The sequence below is a fragment of the Petromyzon marinus genome, chromosome 56 (genome assembly GCF_048934315.1).
Source record: "Petromyzon marinus isolate PM22_M1 ecotype Great Lakes invasive population chromosome 56, UKy_Petmar_22M1.pri1.0, whole genome shotgun sequence".
Classification (NCBI taxonomy): domain Eukaryota; kingdom Metazoa; phylum Chordata; class Hyperoartia; order Petromyzontiformes; family Petromyzontidae; genus Petromyzon; species Petromyzon marinus.
Window position 1 is genome coordinate 3,717,283 of NC_133722.1, and position 16,600 is coordinate 3,733,882.

A 16,600-nucleotide genomic window follows, 5' to 3' on the forward strand; every position below is an offset into this window, starting at 1 on the left:
CTGATGTTGTAGTTTGTTGAAATCACTCTGTAGCTTAGCAATCACGTCATCCGGAGAGCGGCCAGCAGTAATCAGTATCGTGTCATCTGCAAAAAGATTTACCCTGGAATGATCCAGGTCAGTGCCCAAGTCATTGACATGAAGAGAGAACAAAAGGGGGCCGAGGATGGAACCCTGTGGAACCCCTTTTGTTATAATAACACTGTTTGACCTCCAACCATCTGTGAATACAGTTTGGGTGCGAGAAAAGAGGTAATTTTGTAACCATTTTACTGCGTTTTCGGAAAAATCGAGGCAACTTAGTTTACTATGCAGGGTGCTGTGGTCTGCTGTATCAAAAGCTTTGGACAGGTCTAGAAAAAGACAGGCACAGTACTGCTTATTATCAAGGCTGCTGTAAATGTGATTCAGAGAGTCTAATGCAGCAGATGTGGTGCGGTACTTTTTTTCGGAACCCAGATTGTTTTAAATGTAGTAGATTGTTGGTGGACAGGAAACTGCTAATTTGGTAGGTCAATAATTTTTCTAAAATTTTCATCAACGGGGACAAAATTGAGATAGTTCGATAGTTATTTGGATCATCTTTAGGGCCCCCTTTGTGAAGTGGACAGACATAGGAATGTTTCCATTCTAGAGGAACTGATGCTTCTTTGATGGACAGGTTGAAAATATGGGCTATCTGGTTGTATATTAGGTGATCAACAGTTAGTCGAGCAAAGACGGGAATACTATCTGCTCCGGTAGAGGAGGACCCTTTGAGGTAGGACAGTTGTTTCAGAACATTGCTTTCATGGATTGGCTGGAAACTAAATTTGTTTAATGTTTGGACAGGGGTGTAGGAATTTGCATGAGCAGGGGTGACTCCAAATACAGTACATTATCAAAACGATTACCAGCTTCAAAAAATGAAGGTTAAAATTGTCAACTATTTTTTGGGGATCTGAAAAATATTCCCCATTTCAGGCATTTCCATGTGATTCCAGGAGAGTGGAGGAAAAGTAGGCATTTTTTGCATGCCGTATTTTTTTGACGCATCTATTCCTTAAAATCCTGTATTCTAGCCAGTCATTGACCAAATTACTTTTCTGAGCACATGCCCAAGCCTTGTCTTTAGTTTTCATGAGCTTTGTAATCAAAGGATCAAACCATGGTGGGCGGTTGCCTATAGTTTTAAATCTAACCAACGGAGCATGTTTGTTAAGAATTTGGAGAAACGTGTGCCTGAAGGTCTCTCAAGCCGTAGTCAGTTTGGGGATATCACAGACCTTGTCAATATCCGAGTGAAGCACATCATTAGTAAATGCCTGAGTGCTGAAGTGTCTCTTAGAGTGCTTCTCAACCAATTTAGGGGGGGCTTTGGGTCTGGCTGATGATCTCACCCCAAAAAAGAAAGGGGTGATCATTAAGGTTATTAACCAGAACACCAGTCAGTGTGAAATTGTGAGGGGCATTTGTCAATAGGACGTCAAGCAGAGATGACTGTCCCGGATTTTTTAGGTTGGGTCTTGAAGACCTCCTCAAGCTCTCACCAACTCTCATCATCATCGTCGTCAGCCATGGTCAATCCACTGCTGGCTGAAGACCTCCCCAAGCTCTCACTAACTCTCATCATCGTCAGCCATGGTCAATCCACTGCTGGCTGAAGACCTCCTCAAGCTCTCACCAACTCTCATCATCAGCCATGGTCAATCCACTGCTGGATGAAGACCTCCCCATAGACGATCCTGCGATACCCTACATGTGTAGTCCTCCTCTCTCTGCGCATGTGTGTGCGTGTGGTGTGCGACGCACATGCTCAGTCGGAGACGAGGTAGCTGCAGGAGGCTCCGTCTTCCTTTTTGTCTTCATTATCCTGTCACACCAACTCCGGCCTCCTCCCTCTCGACCACGCTGCCGTACAGCCCGGCCTAGACACAGCCTTGACTACGTTGCACCGACGGCGTCGACCGAGACAGTCCCAGCCACTGTCCGCCCGCGCAATTGTCGGGTGAAGGCGGCCGCGACGACGAGATGAGTCCACTCCCAGTACCGGCAGCCCGGAGCTCTCGCTCTCCGCTGCTTTTATTCCCCTCGACGCGACCTGGCTCCGCCCCGGGCCCCGCCTCCCTTCTCGAACCCACCAGAGGCTTCCGGGGGCCTCCCGATGAGGTCTTCCGTGACCCTTGTCCCAGTCCCTCCGCCCTGCCGGCACACACACCGTGTATGTGTTCGACGGCAGCGTGTGCGCTAACTGTCCACCGCAGTTGCCGCTGCTGGACAGCAGTCGGCGCTGCGTCACTACACATGTAGCACAACATCTACCCTTCGCCACTTTAAGTGGCTGGGAGACGTCAACCACGATGTTTGTGCCAGGCTAGGTGCACTTTGTGGCTAACTCGTCGTGTGTGGAAGGCTCTCTGGGCAGGTTACGGGAACGGCGCAGGTGCTGTGTGGGTTTATACTAAGAAAGCCGTGTGCGCCACCTGTTTAACATGAAGGCTTTCGCATACCTGTCAACCTCTTATCAGTGCATACCTTATTGGTCACCCCCTGCCCTTATAAATCTCAACGTTCATGCGACAAAGTCCCATCACAAGGGAGAAACACAAAAAAATAGACTTTCACCACGACTACACTCACCACTACTACACTCACCATTACACTCACCACTACATACCTGTCAACCCCTTAGCAGTGCCTACCTTTTTACTGACCTTATTGGTGACCCCGTGGTCTTTTAAATCTCAACGTTTATCCGACGAAGTACCATCACAAGGGAGAAACAAACAAATAGACAATCACCACGACTACACTCACCACTAGTACGCTCACCACTACTACACTCAACACTAGTACACTCACCACTAGTACGCTCACCACTACTACACTCAACACTAGTACACTCACCACTAGTACACTCACCACTACTACACTCAACACTAGTACACTCACCACTAGTACACTTACCACTACTACACTCAACACTAGTACACTCACCACTACTACACTCAACACTAGTACACTGACCACTAGTACACTCACCACTAGTACGCTCACCACTACTACACTCAACACTAGTACACTCACCACTAGTACGCTCACCACTACTACACTCAACACTAGTACACTCACCACTAGTACGCTCACCACTACTACACTCACCACTACTACACTCAACACTAGTACACTCACCACTAGTACACTCACCACTACTACACTCACCACTACACTCACCACTAGTACACTCACCACTACACTCACCACTAGTACACTCACCACTACAAACCTGTCAACCCCTTACCAGTGCCTACCTTATTACAGACCAGTTCAGACCTTATTGGTCACCCCGTGCCCCTGATAAATCTCAACGTTCATCCTACGACGTCCCATCACAAGGGAGAAACAATCACCACTAGTACACTCACCACTACACTCACCACTAGTACACTCACCACTACATACCTGCCAATCCCTTATCAGTGCCTACCTTTTTAGACCAATTCAGACTTTAAGGGTCACCCCGTGGCCCTTATAAATCTCAACGTTCATCCTGCAAAGTTCCATCATAAGGGAGAAACACAAACAAATAGGCATTTTTGTTGCCCGTATTGTAACGGCTGTACGCTGTATGGAGCAGAAAACTCACTTTTCCTGTGTAGTGACATCTCAGATGCCACTGTGTGGTGCCGGCCCTCGAGAGGCAATGGCATCCGATGTACTCACATCGTGGACACCCCGTAGGTGGGTGTAGTACCAGCCCTAGAGGGGGCTCGGTGAGCGCTGGGATAGCGCTCAGTGGCACCACGCGTGGCGTGCAGTGCTGACTCTTACAGGAGGGAGTGCGAGAGTATCAGCCATGGGATGAGGTTACCCTGGGCTATGGCACTCTGGTTGACCCTGGAAGGCACGTGACAAGTAATATCTACACAGGGGCCCCAGGCGGGGGCTAGGGGGTGGTTACTTGTCAGGGTGAGATCCTACGGGAAGGGTCGAGAGACGGCAAGAGGTTTCTCGAAGGTGGTCGTGGCCAAGGGCAGGGCCAGCCACGACCCGGGAGCATTTAAACCGGGGTCCCCACAGGGACCGGGGCTCGGCGTTGCTGTTGTCATCTGAAGATCTACCATCTGCGTTCTACGTCTAAGAGAAGAGATCACCAACACGTGGATGAGGACCCAAGCCAGGGTCCTGTCCGTTGTAGCTACTCCCAGTAACTCGCGTAGTTAGCCTGGTGGTCCACCACCATAGGTTATCTGGTAAAGGGGTAGTAACCCATTTGTGTTAATGTGTTGTTGTAAATAAATATATGTTGCCTCCAAGAAGTACGTTTGCGACTCAGTTGAATCCACTACACCTGTACAAGAATACCGGGTAATCCGTATGGCTTGACAGTTATGGCTTTCGCGACCAATATTATCCATAATAAAGGTTTTTTTGGGTTCAATCTCGTAAATATAAATGTGTCACGTTAGCAAAACGTGCCAATTCCTTACCAGTACAGCACACCGGTGCATTGGAATGTGAATCCACAACTCGCATCAACCAGCATTATCAGGCGGATAGCCAGAAGTGTGGAGAAATCCTCCTCCTGCTTTGGTCTTAAATAGACGGGGGATAAATGTGATGTCTTAAATAGAGGGATACATGTGATGTCTTAAATAGAAGTGTAATGACGACTTGACACACATTTCTTGAGATGTTTATTTTTTATTGAAGACACGTTCAATTGAACAGGCGGAGACCCCAACTTCAGCAGCCCCGAGTCTCCCGGGCTTCTCCCTGATATACGGTCCGAGGCCACGACCCCATTCCCAAATCTTCTCGCTGGTTATAGACACTCGCTCTACCAGCAGATTCTATCGTCCTCTTCCGTCACCTGGCCACGCTCCTATTCTCCATCAATCCCATAGCCACCAGTCTATTAGCACTGTAGACTGACTCCCCTGTCATTACCTCCCGTGGCCACTAGTCCATTCGCACTGTAGGCTGACTCCCCTGTCATTACCTCCCGTGGCCACTAGTCCATTCGCACTGTGGGCTGACTCCCCTGTCATTACCTCCCGTAGCCACCAGTCTATTCGCACTGTAGGCTGACTCCCCTGTCATTACCTCCCGTAGCCACCAGTCTATTCGCACTGTAGGCTGACTCCCCTGTCATTACCTCCCGTAGCCACCAGTCTATTCGCACTGTAGGCTGACTCCCCTGTCATTACCTTCCGTGGCCACTAGTCCATTTGCACTGTGGGCTGACTCCCCTGTCATTACCTCCCGTGGCCACTAGTCAATTCGTACTGTAGGCTGACTCCCCTGTTATTACCTCCCCGTTGCCTCTAATCCATTCGCACTGAAGGCTGACTCCCCTGCCATTACCTCCCGTGGCCACTAGTCCATTCGTACTGCAGGCTGACTCCCCTGTCATTATAGAAGGATAAATATGATGTCTTAATAGAGGTGTAGTGGCTAACCCTAGCTCACCGTAGTTGTCCTGTATGAGGCACGACACACGCCGCTCACACCACTTACAGCACTGCAGTGGGAATGCAGGACCGGCCCTAGCGGGGGGCCGGCTGAGATCGCCGATCAAGGATGGATGGCACTGCACTCCACGTGCAGTGCCATCCATCCTTGAGTGAGCTAGGGCGAGCTATGGTGAGCTAGGGTGAGCTAGGGTGAGTTAGAGTGAGCTAGACTGGCTAGGGCGAGCTAGGGTGAGCTAGGGTGAGCTAGGGTGAGCTAGACTGGCTAGGGTGAGCTAGAGTGAGCTAGGGCGAGCTATGGTGAGCTAGGGTGAGCTAAAGCCAGCTAGGGCGAGCTAGAGTGAGCTAGGGCGAGCTAGGGTGAGCTAGGATGAGCTAGGGTGAGTTAGAGTGAGCTAGGGGCGGTGTAAGCCCCACCACGGGCAATAAAAGCCGGAGCCCTGAACGGGTCTGGCTGGCGGTGGCAAGAATCAAGACCGAAGCCGTCACCTAGAGAAGACCCGCCCGACTACAAGACCCAGATCCGAGCCGAGGTCTGGTCCGAGATAGCAACCCCGTGTGAGCTAGGGTGAGCTAGGGTGAGTGAGGGTGAGCTAGGGTGAGCTAGGGTGAGTTAGGGTGAGTTAGGGTTAGCCAGGGTGAGCTAGGGTTAGCTAGGGTGAGCTAGGCTGAGCTAGGGTTAGCCAGGGTGAGCTATGGTGAGCTAGGGTGAGCTAGGGTTAGCCAGGATGAGCTATGGTGAGCTAGGGTGAGCTAGGGTTAGCCAGGGTGAGCTATGGTGAGCTAGGGTGAGCTAGGGTTAGCCAGGGTGAGCTAGGGTGAGCTAGGGTGAGCTATGGTGAGCTAGAGTGAGCTAGGGTGAGCTAGGGTGAGTTAGAGTGAGCTAGGGTGAGCTAGGGTTAGCCAGGGTTAGCTATGGTGAGCTAGAGTGAGCTAGGGTTAGTTAGGGTGAGCTATGGTGAGCTAGAGTGAGCTAGGGTGAGCTAGGGTTAGCTAGGGTGAGCTAGGCTGAGTTAGAGTGAGCTAGGTTGAGTTAGAGTGAGCTAGGGTCAGCTAGGGTGAGCTAGGGTGAGCTAGGGTGAGTTAGGGTGAGTTAGGGTTAGCCAGGGTGAGCTAGGGTTAGCTAGGGTGAGCTAGGCTGAGCTAGGGTTAGCCAGGGTGAGCTATGGTGAGCTAGGGTTAGCCAGGATGAGCTATGGTGAGCTAGGGTGAGCTAGGGTTAGCCAGGGTGAGCTATGGTGAGCTAGGGTGAGCTAGGGTTAGCCAGGGTGAGCTAGGGTGAGCTAGGGTGAGCTATGGTGAGCTAGAGTGAGCTAGGGTGAGCTAGGGTGAGCTAGAGTGAGCTAGGGTGAGCTAGGGTTAGCCAGGGTTAGCTATGGTGAGCTAGAGTGAGCTAGGGTTAGTTAGGGTGAGCTATGGTGAGCTAGAGTGAGCTAGGGTGAGCTAGGGTTAGCTAGGGTGAGCTAGGCTGAGTTAGAGTGAGCTAGGTTGAGTTAGAGTGAGCTAGGGTCAGCTAGGGTGAGCTAGGGTGAGCTAGGGTGAGCTAGAGTGAGCTAGGGTGAGCTAGGGTGAGCTAGGGTGAGTTAGAGTGAGCTAGGGTGAGCTAGGGTTAGCTAGGGTGAGTTAGAGTGAGCTAGGGTGAGCTAGGGTTAGCTAGGGCTAGCTAGAGTGAGCAAGGGTGAGCTAGGGCTAGCTAGGGTGAGCTAGGGTGAGCTAGAGTGAGCTAGGGCTAGCTAGAGTGAGCTAGGGTGAGCTAGGGTGAGCTATTGTGAGCTAGGGTGAGCTAGGGTAAAACTTCATTCTGCTCTTAAAAATAACACCATCTGCGAGCTGCTGCTATTCGTCCAAGGTTCGCCGCTCTTCATCCTTTCACAGAAAATACTTGTGCAAACGATTAATTCTACTTTTCTTATTTCTGGGTGGTATTGAGCTTCATCCTGGCCCAAATATAAAGAACTCGTATAATTCTGTAGATTTTTTTCTGGCAGGAAAGGTGTTGGTGTTCTACATGTCAACATCAGAGGGCTTGTGATTAAATTAAGTCAACTAAAACTAGAAGTGGCAAATCTTGATCCGGACATTTTTTGCCAAACAGAAACATTTCTCACTCCTGCCGTTAATGACTTGCAGATTACGATTGACAACTACAACCTTTTTCGGCTTGACCGAGGATCTAAAGGAGGTGGAATTGCCATCTATGTTCGTAATACTATTGCATGTTCACCAGCTCACTCCTTGTTCAAAAAATGTTGCTTTGAAGGTTTGGCTCTCAGAATAACTCTTCCAAAAAATCAACAGATATTGGTAGTGTGCTGCTATAGGCCACCTAGTGGGAAGGATGTTGAAGCTGCATCTGCACTGAGAGCTTTTTGGGGGCCTCCCTAAAGGTGAAATAGTTTTAGTGGGTGATCTAAATTAGAATTGGCTAAACCCGCCGGCCGCGGCCGCATATTTTACAGATGAATTTAACCTGTTTAAATTAATAAATGTCTCCACAAGACCCAACCTAAAAAATCCGGGACAGTCATCTCTGCTTGACGTCCTATTGGCAAATGCCCCTCACAATTTCACACTGACTGGTGTTCTGGGTAATAACCTTAATGATCACTCCACATTTGGTGGGAGATGATCAGCCAGACCCAAAGCCCCCCCTAAATTGGTTGAGAAGCACTCTATGAGACACTTCAGCACTCAGGCATTTACTAATGATGTGCTTCACTCGGATATTGACAAGGTCTGTGATATCCCCAACCTGACTATGGCTTTGGGAGACCTTCAGGTACTTGTTTCTCCAAATTCTTAACAAACATGCTCCGTTGGTTCGATTTAAAACTAAAGGCAACCGCCCACCATGGTTTGATCCTTTGATTACAAAGCTCATGAAAACTAGGGACAAGGCTTGGGCATGTGCTCAGGAAAGTAATTTGGTCAATGACTGGCTAGAATACAGGATTTTAAGGAATAGATGCGTCAAAAAAATACGGAATGCAAAAAATGCCTACTTTTCCTCCACTCTCCTGGAATCACATGTTAATGCCAGAATTTTCTGGAAAAGAATCAAATGTATCGAAAAGGCATCCAAAACAGACAATCTGCCCGTTGAACTTAACCGAAATGGGGAATATTTTTTAGATCCCAAAAAAATAGTTGACAATTTTAACCTTCATTTTTCTGAAGCTGGTAATCTTTTTGATAATGTAGTGTATTGGGAGTCACCCCTGCTCATGCAAATTCCTACACCCCTGTCCAAACATTAAACGAATTTAGTTTCCAGCCAATCCACGAAAGTAATGTTCTGAAACAACTGTCCTACCTCAAAGGGTCCTCCTCTACCGGAGCAGATATTATTCCCGTCTTTGCTCTACTAACTGTTGGTCACCTAATATACAAACCTATAGCCCATGTTTTCAACCTGTCCATCAAAGAAGCATCAGTTCCTCTCGAATGGAAACATTCCTATGACCGTGCACTTCACAAAGGCTGCCCTAAAGATGATCCAAATAACTACCGACCTATCTCAATTTTGTCCCTGTTGATGAAAATTTTTGAAAAATTATTGACCTACCAAATTAGCAGTTTCCTGTCCACCAACAATCTACTACATGTAAAACAATCTGGGTTCCGAAAAAAAGTACAGCACCACATCTGCTGCATTAGACTTTCTGAATCACATTTACAGCAGCCTTGATAATAAGCAGTACTGTGCCTGTCTTTTTCTAGACCTGTGCAAAGCTTTTGATACAGTAGACCACAGCACCCTGCATAGTAAACTAAGTTGCCTCGGTTTTTCCGAAAACGCAGTAAAATGGTTACAAAATTACCTCTTTTCTCGCACCCAAACTGTATTCACAGATGGTTGGAGGTCAAACAGTGTTAAGATAACAAAAGGGGTTCCACAGGGTTCCATCCTCGGCCCCCTTTTGTTCTCTCTTTATGTCAATGACTTGCGCACTGACCTGGATCATTCCAGGGTAAATCTTTTTGCAGATGACACGATACTGATTACTACTGGCCGCTCTCCGGATGACGTGATTGCTAAGCTACAGGGTGATTTCAGCAAACTACAACATCAGCTAGTTGCTCTTAAACTAGTCTTGAATACCTCCAAAACCAAGGTGCTATGCTTCTCACCAGGACTAAAGCAGGAAGTTATTTTTCCCCAATTACATTCCTTAAATAATTGTCAAATAGAGCAAGTCAAGATCTATAAGTATATTGGGGTCATCCTGGATTCAAAACTGAATTTTGAAGATCACATTGATTATATTGGTAAAAAGACAAAAATAAAAATTGGTTTTCTGTATCGACACAAGCACTGCTTCCCCCCAATGTTCCGTTTGGAATTAATAAAAGCTACCATACTGCCTCTACTTGACTACTGAAGAAGCTTGATTCCATCTATCACTCGGTCTTAGATTTACATTGAACTGCCCATATAGGACTCACCACTGTGATCTCTACATTGGGTCAAACTTAACATCTCTTAATGTTCGACGGCTTGTGCACCAGATCTTATTTATTCACGATGTACTTACAAAAAAATCCGCAGACTACCTGCTGGATCTCCTCTCTGTTTCAAAGAACAAATTTGACCTCAGGTCTTCGCTCATTTACCAGCCTCACATTCCCTTTTGGCGTACAAAAACTGGAGGAAGGGCCTTTGCTATTGATGCCCCCAGAGTCTGGAATGCTATTGCCAATAAACTGCAACTTGAATCGCTACCAATGAGATCTTCTCGAAACTGCTCTAGAGGAAAATTTTGATTTAAAGCTTTCGTGACTGCAGTAATTCATATTCTTAGTTTTTTCGGTAAAGTCACGTTGAAGAGAAACAACAAAATATATATAAAACAATAAAAAAATTCTCACGACGTTTCGACCATAACTCAAACGGTCATCATCAGGTGTGTCGGTTTGCATAAATTTATTTTGAAAACGGCATATTTATTTATATATATATATAAAAATAACGTTTGCGTCACGCGCAACGATTGGCAGTTTGCCCAGGACTAGTCCATCTATTTTTTGAAAAGAGGAGGGGGGAGACGAAATTTGTTTTTATGTATGCTGTCTGAAAGCCACTGTAAGCGTGAACAATCAATCAAGAACTGAAATGATTTATCAAATCTTTCCAATGATTGCTAAGATAGAATCCATCTTCTCGGTTGAAATTGTCTCTGTGCTTGTATATGTGGATAGCCTCATGAACGAATCTCTCATGGAAGCCAGATGGCTTACAAAGAACCTCCGTCTTGGAAAAGTCAATGGCATGTGAGCCTACTGAATTAGAACAATGATCTGCTACGGCCGAGGTGTTGGTCACGAAAGCTTTAAATCAAAATTTAATCGCCTCTACGGGGAGGGTTTTCACATAACTTTAAGATCCTTCAACAAACTCCGGGATAAGAAAGCTCAGCTGATCGAGTCTCTCACCTTCCTGAAGAGATGCCGCGACTCTGGGGTAATACCAATCGCATTTACACTCACCTCTGCTACTGTAACTTCTTCTAATGCGAAACGAATTCTTTTCAAAACTAGCTTAGCTCTTATCTCAGAAAAAATCAGACTTATACGCACAGAACTAGATCAGTTAGACAAGACACTCTACAAATCACACTTATCATTGACGGCAATAATGTCCACATCGGATTGGGAACATGTAGACAATATGACTGCCTCTTCAGCTGCTACTATGTCGACCAAATGTAAGGAAAACCTGATTTCCAAATTTAACCTCCTCTTCAACAAAAGACCGGACCCACACACCAAAAAGTTAGACGTTAATAAAGTCGTAATTAATCGCAGTAACAGTTCTATTTCCGATGGTCTGAAATCTGTTTTAGCTAAAGGTCTAAACTTTGCAGTCACACCTAAACACATACCAGTTAATGATATAATTGCCCAAGTAGACGTTGCTCTCAGGGGCCTGGGTCACATCGCTGCAGACGTAGCAAGATCTGAAATCGCTGCAACCCTCAAAAACGCTAAGATGCCAGCTAGCAACCTCAGCAAAGATGAGCATTTTGAATTATATAAATTAAAAAAAGAGGAATGATATTGTAGTTCTCTCAGCTGACAAAGGCAATGCTACTGTCATCATGGATAAAATAGAATACAACAACAAAATTAAAGAATTACTCGACGATGGTAGTTATACAAAAATAAAAAAGAGATCCCACCAACAGCCTCGTCACACAAACCAACAAAATAATTTCTGATTCAACCGCATTAATTGATCAATCTAAACAGTTTTCGTTGAAACCTTCTGCTGCCAGGCCACCAAGATTATACGGCTTACCAAAAATACATAAAGTTGATACACCTCTTCGTCCCATAGTCTCTACTATCAGCTCCCCCACCTACAAACTAGCTCGTTTTTTGTCTGAAATCCTGCGTCCTTTCACCGGAAAGACCACCTCTGCGGTACAAAATTCTACTCACCTGGTATCAACAATCAAGGGTATTTCCCTGTCCCCAGACGACCTGCTTGTCAGTTTTGATGTAGTTTCCTTATTCACCAAGGTTCCTGTACCTGACACCATTGCAATCATTGAAGACTTGGTTCATCAAGGACTAAACACTGAGGTACCCCCCCCTGGTGAGACACTGTTTAACCAATACATACTTCACTTGGAATGGAACTTTCTACAAACAAACTGAGGGCACCCCAATGGGCTCCCCCCTTTCTCCAGTTATAGCTAACATTTTCATGGAGAAATTTGAGACTGACGCCATCCAGACTGCCACTCTGCGCCCAACCTTATGGAAGAGGTACGTGGATGACACTTTTGTCATCTGGCCACATGGCCGGCCTGCTCTAGACCAATTCTTCGACCACATCAATTCCATACACCCAGCCATCAGATTTACCATGGAAGTCGAAATAGATGGCAAGATACCTTTTTTGGATGTCCTAATTAAAATAGACCTGATGGTTCAATGAGCCACTCTGTCTACAGGAAAGCTACCCATACGGATGCTTATCTGAAACCGGATTCCCACCACCATCCATCACAGAAGAATTCTCTCATCAAGACTCTGTATCATAGAGCCCAATGCATATCCGACCAGGAACACATAAGCAGTGAACTCAAGCACGTACACCAAGCTCTTAGGGCTAATGGTTACTCCGACTATACAATCCGCAAAGCTATCACTCAAACCATGAAGAAGAACCCTCTTGAGGAGCCTTTCAAAACCATCACTTTACCCTACATTGCTGGGATCAAAAAAAGATCTCCAAAATCTTGAATAAACACAAGATCCAGGTCCGTTTCAACACATTACATAAAATCCGTGATCTGGTTCCGTCTGTAAAAGATGTGATTCCGGATATACAATACCCTGGTGTCTACAAACTAAGTTGCCTCTGTGGTAGTAGTTACATTGGAGAAACCAAACGCCATATCTCGGACCGCATTCGTGAACATAAAGCAAACCTTAAACACGGTAGGACCAACACCTCGGCCGTAGCAGATCATTGTTCTAATTCAGTAGGCTCACATGCCATTGACTTTTCCAAGACGGAGGTTCTTTGTAAGCCATCTGGCTTCCATGAGAGATTCGTTCATGAGGCTATCCACATATACAAGCACAGAGACAATTTCAACCGAGAAGATGGATTCTATCTTAGCAATCATTGGAAAGATTTGATAAATCATTTCAGTTCTTGATTGATTGTTCACGCTTACAGTGGCTTTCAGACAGCATACATAAAAACAAATTTCGTCTCCCCCCTCCTCTTTTCAAAAAATAGATGGACTAGTCCTGGGCAAACTGCCAATCGTTGCGCGTGACGCAAACGTTATTTTTATATATATATATAAATAAATATGCCGTTTTCAAAATAAATTTATGCAAACCGACACACCTGATGATGACCGTTTGAGTTATGGTCGAAACGTCGTGAGAATTTTTTATTGTTTTATATATATTTTGTTGTTTCTCTTCAACGTGACTTTACCGAAAAAACGAAGAATATGAATTACTGCAGTCACGAAAGCTTTAAATCAAAATTTAATCGCCTCTATGGGGAGGGTTTTCACATAACTTTAAGATCCTTCAACAAACTCCGGGATAAGAAAGCTCAGCTGATCGAGTCTCTCACCTTCCTGAAGAGATGCCGCGACTCTGGGGTAATACCAATCGCATTTACACTCACCTCTGCTACTGTAACTTCTTCTAATGCGAAACGAATTCTTTTCAAAACTAGCTTAGCTCTTATCTCAGAAAAAAGCAGACTTATACGCACAGAACTAGATCAGTTAGACAAGACACTCTACAAATCACACTTATCATTGACGGCAATAATGTCCACATCGGATTGGGAACATGTAGACAATATGACTGCCTCTTCAGCTGCTACTATGTCGACCAAATGTAAGGAAAACCTGATTTCCAAATTTAACCTCCTCTTCAACAAAAGACCGGACCCACACACCAAAAAGTTAGACGTTAATAAAGTCGTAATTAATCGCAGTAACAGTTCTATTTCCGATGGTCTGAAATCCGTTTTAGCTAAAGGTCTAAACTTTGCAGTCACACCTAAACACATACCAGTTAATGATATAATTGCCCAAGTAGACGTTGCTCTCAGGGGCCTGGGTCACATCGCTGCAGACGTAGCAAGATCTGAAATCGCTGCAACCCTCAAAAACGCTAAGATGCCAGCTAGCAACCTCAGCAAAGATGAGCGTTTTGAATTATATAAATTAAAAAAGAGGAATGATATTGTAGTTCTCTCAGCTGACAAAGGCAATGCTACTGTCATCATGGATAAAATAGAATACAACAACAAAATTAAAGAATTACTCGACGATGGTAGTTATACAAAAATAAAAAGAGATCCCACCAACAGCCTCATCACACAAACCAACAAAATAATTTCTGATTCAACCGCATTAATTGATCAATCTAAACAGTTTTCGTTGAAACCTTCTGCTGCCAGGCCACCAAGATTATACGGCTTACCAAAAATACATAAAGTTGATACACCTCTTCGTCCCATAGTCTCTACTATCAGCTCCCCCACCTACAAACTAGCTCGTTTTTTGTCTGAAATCCTGCGTCCTTTCACCGGAAAGACCACCTCTGCGGTACAAAATTCTACTCACCTGGTATCAACAATCAAGGGTATTTCCCTGTCCCCAGACGACCTGCTTGTCAGTTTTGATGTAGTTTCCTTATTCACCAAGGTTCCTGTACCTGACACCATTGCAATCATTGAAGACTTGGTTCATCAAGGACTAAACACTGAGGTACCCCCCCTGGTGAGACACTGTTTAACCAATACATACTTCACTTGGAATGGAACTTTCTACAAACAAACTGAGGGCACCCCAATGGGCTCCCCCCTTTCTCCAGTTATAGCTAACATTTTCATGGAGAAATTTGAGACTGACGCCATCCAGACTGCCACTCTGCGCCCAACCTTATGGAAGAGGTACGTGGATGACACTTTTGTCATCTGGCCACATGGCCGGCCTGCTCTAGACCAATTCTTCGACCACATCAATTCCATACACCCAGCCATCAGATTTACCATGGAAGTCGAAATAGATGGCAAGATACCTTTTTTGGATGTCCTAATTAAAATAGACCTGATGGTTCAATGAGCCACTCTGTCTACAGGAAAGCTACCCATACGGATGCTTATCTGAAACCGGATTCCCACCACCATCCATCACAGAAGAATTCTCTCATCAAGACTCTGTATCATAGAGCCCAATGCATATCCGACCAGGAACACATAAGCAGTGAACTCAAGCACGTACACCAAGCTCTTAGGGCTAATGGTTACTCCGACTATACAATCCGCAAAGCTATCACTCAAACCATGAAGAAGAACCCTCTTGAGGAGCCTTTCAAAACCATCACTTTACCCTACATTGCTGGGATCAAAAAAAGATCTCCAAAATCTTGAATAAACACAAGATCCAGGTCCGTTTCAACACATTACATAAAATCCGTGATCTGGTTCCGTCTGTAAAAGATGTGATTCCGGACATACAATACCCTGGTGTCTACAAACTAAGTTGCCTCTGTGGTAGTAGTTACATTGGAGAAACCAAACGCCATATCTCGGACCGCATTTGTGAACATAAAGCAGACCTTAAACACGGTAGGACCAACACCTCGGCCGTAGCAGATCATTGTTCTAATTCAGTAGGCTCACATGCCATTGACTTTTCCAAGACGGAGGTTCTTTGTAAGCCATCTGGCTTCCATGAGAGATTCGTTCATGAGGCTATCCACATATACAAGCACAGAGACAATTTCAACCGAGAAGATGGATTCTATCTTAGCAATCATTGGAAAGATTTGATAAATCATTTCAGTTCTTGATTGATTGTTCACGCTTACAGTGGCTTTCAGACAGCATACATAAAAACAAATTTCGTCTCCCCCCTCCTCTTTTCAAAAAATAGATGGACTAGTCCTGGGCAAACTGCCAATCGTTGCGCGTGACGCAAACGTTATTTTTTTATATAAATAAATAAATAAATATGCCGTTTTCTAAATAAATTTATGCAAACCGACACACCTGATGATGACCGTTTGAGTTATGGTCGAAACGTCGTGAGAATTTTTTTATTGTTTTATATATATTTTGTTGTTTCTCTTCAACGTGACTTTACCGAAAAAACTAAGAATATGCTCTAGAGGAGTTGTACACCCCTAGCTGCCACTGCTATGCATTGGCGTTAAATAAAATAAAATGTTTCGCTCCGGATGACGCTGCAAAGTATTATCTGTATTTTGATTTAGTGTGCTGATCTTAAAGGTGCATTGAAAAATTTGACACTCCGACCGATGCTTCTGTTGTTGTGGAGTAACTCATGCAGCCAGCGATGGCTCTAGGGTTTGGTGTTACATGTTATTTATGTAGTTTATTGTAAAAATTCGGTCACAGTCACTGTGATCACTGTTACGTTGCATTTATGGCTTTATTTTTTGGTGATTTGGAAAAGTTTTTTGGTTTGGACATGTTTGTTTTGTTGTAGTACGGAGTTAGACTGATGGCCTCAATCTAAGTTTTTGTGGTTGTTGTTTGACTTGCATCCCACTGGGATTTTTTGCACACAGCGTTGGTGTACGGTGCTTTTTTCAGGAATATTTTTGCTGGTTGTTTTTCCATGGATTTTCTG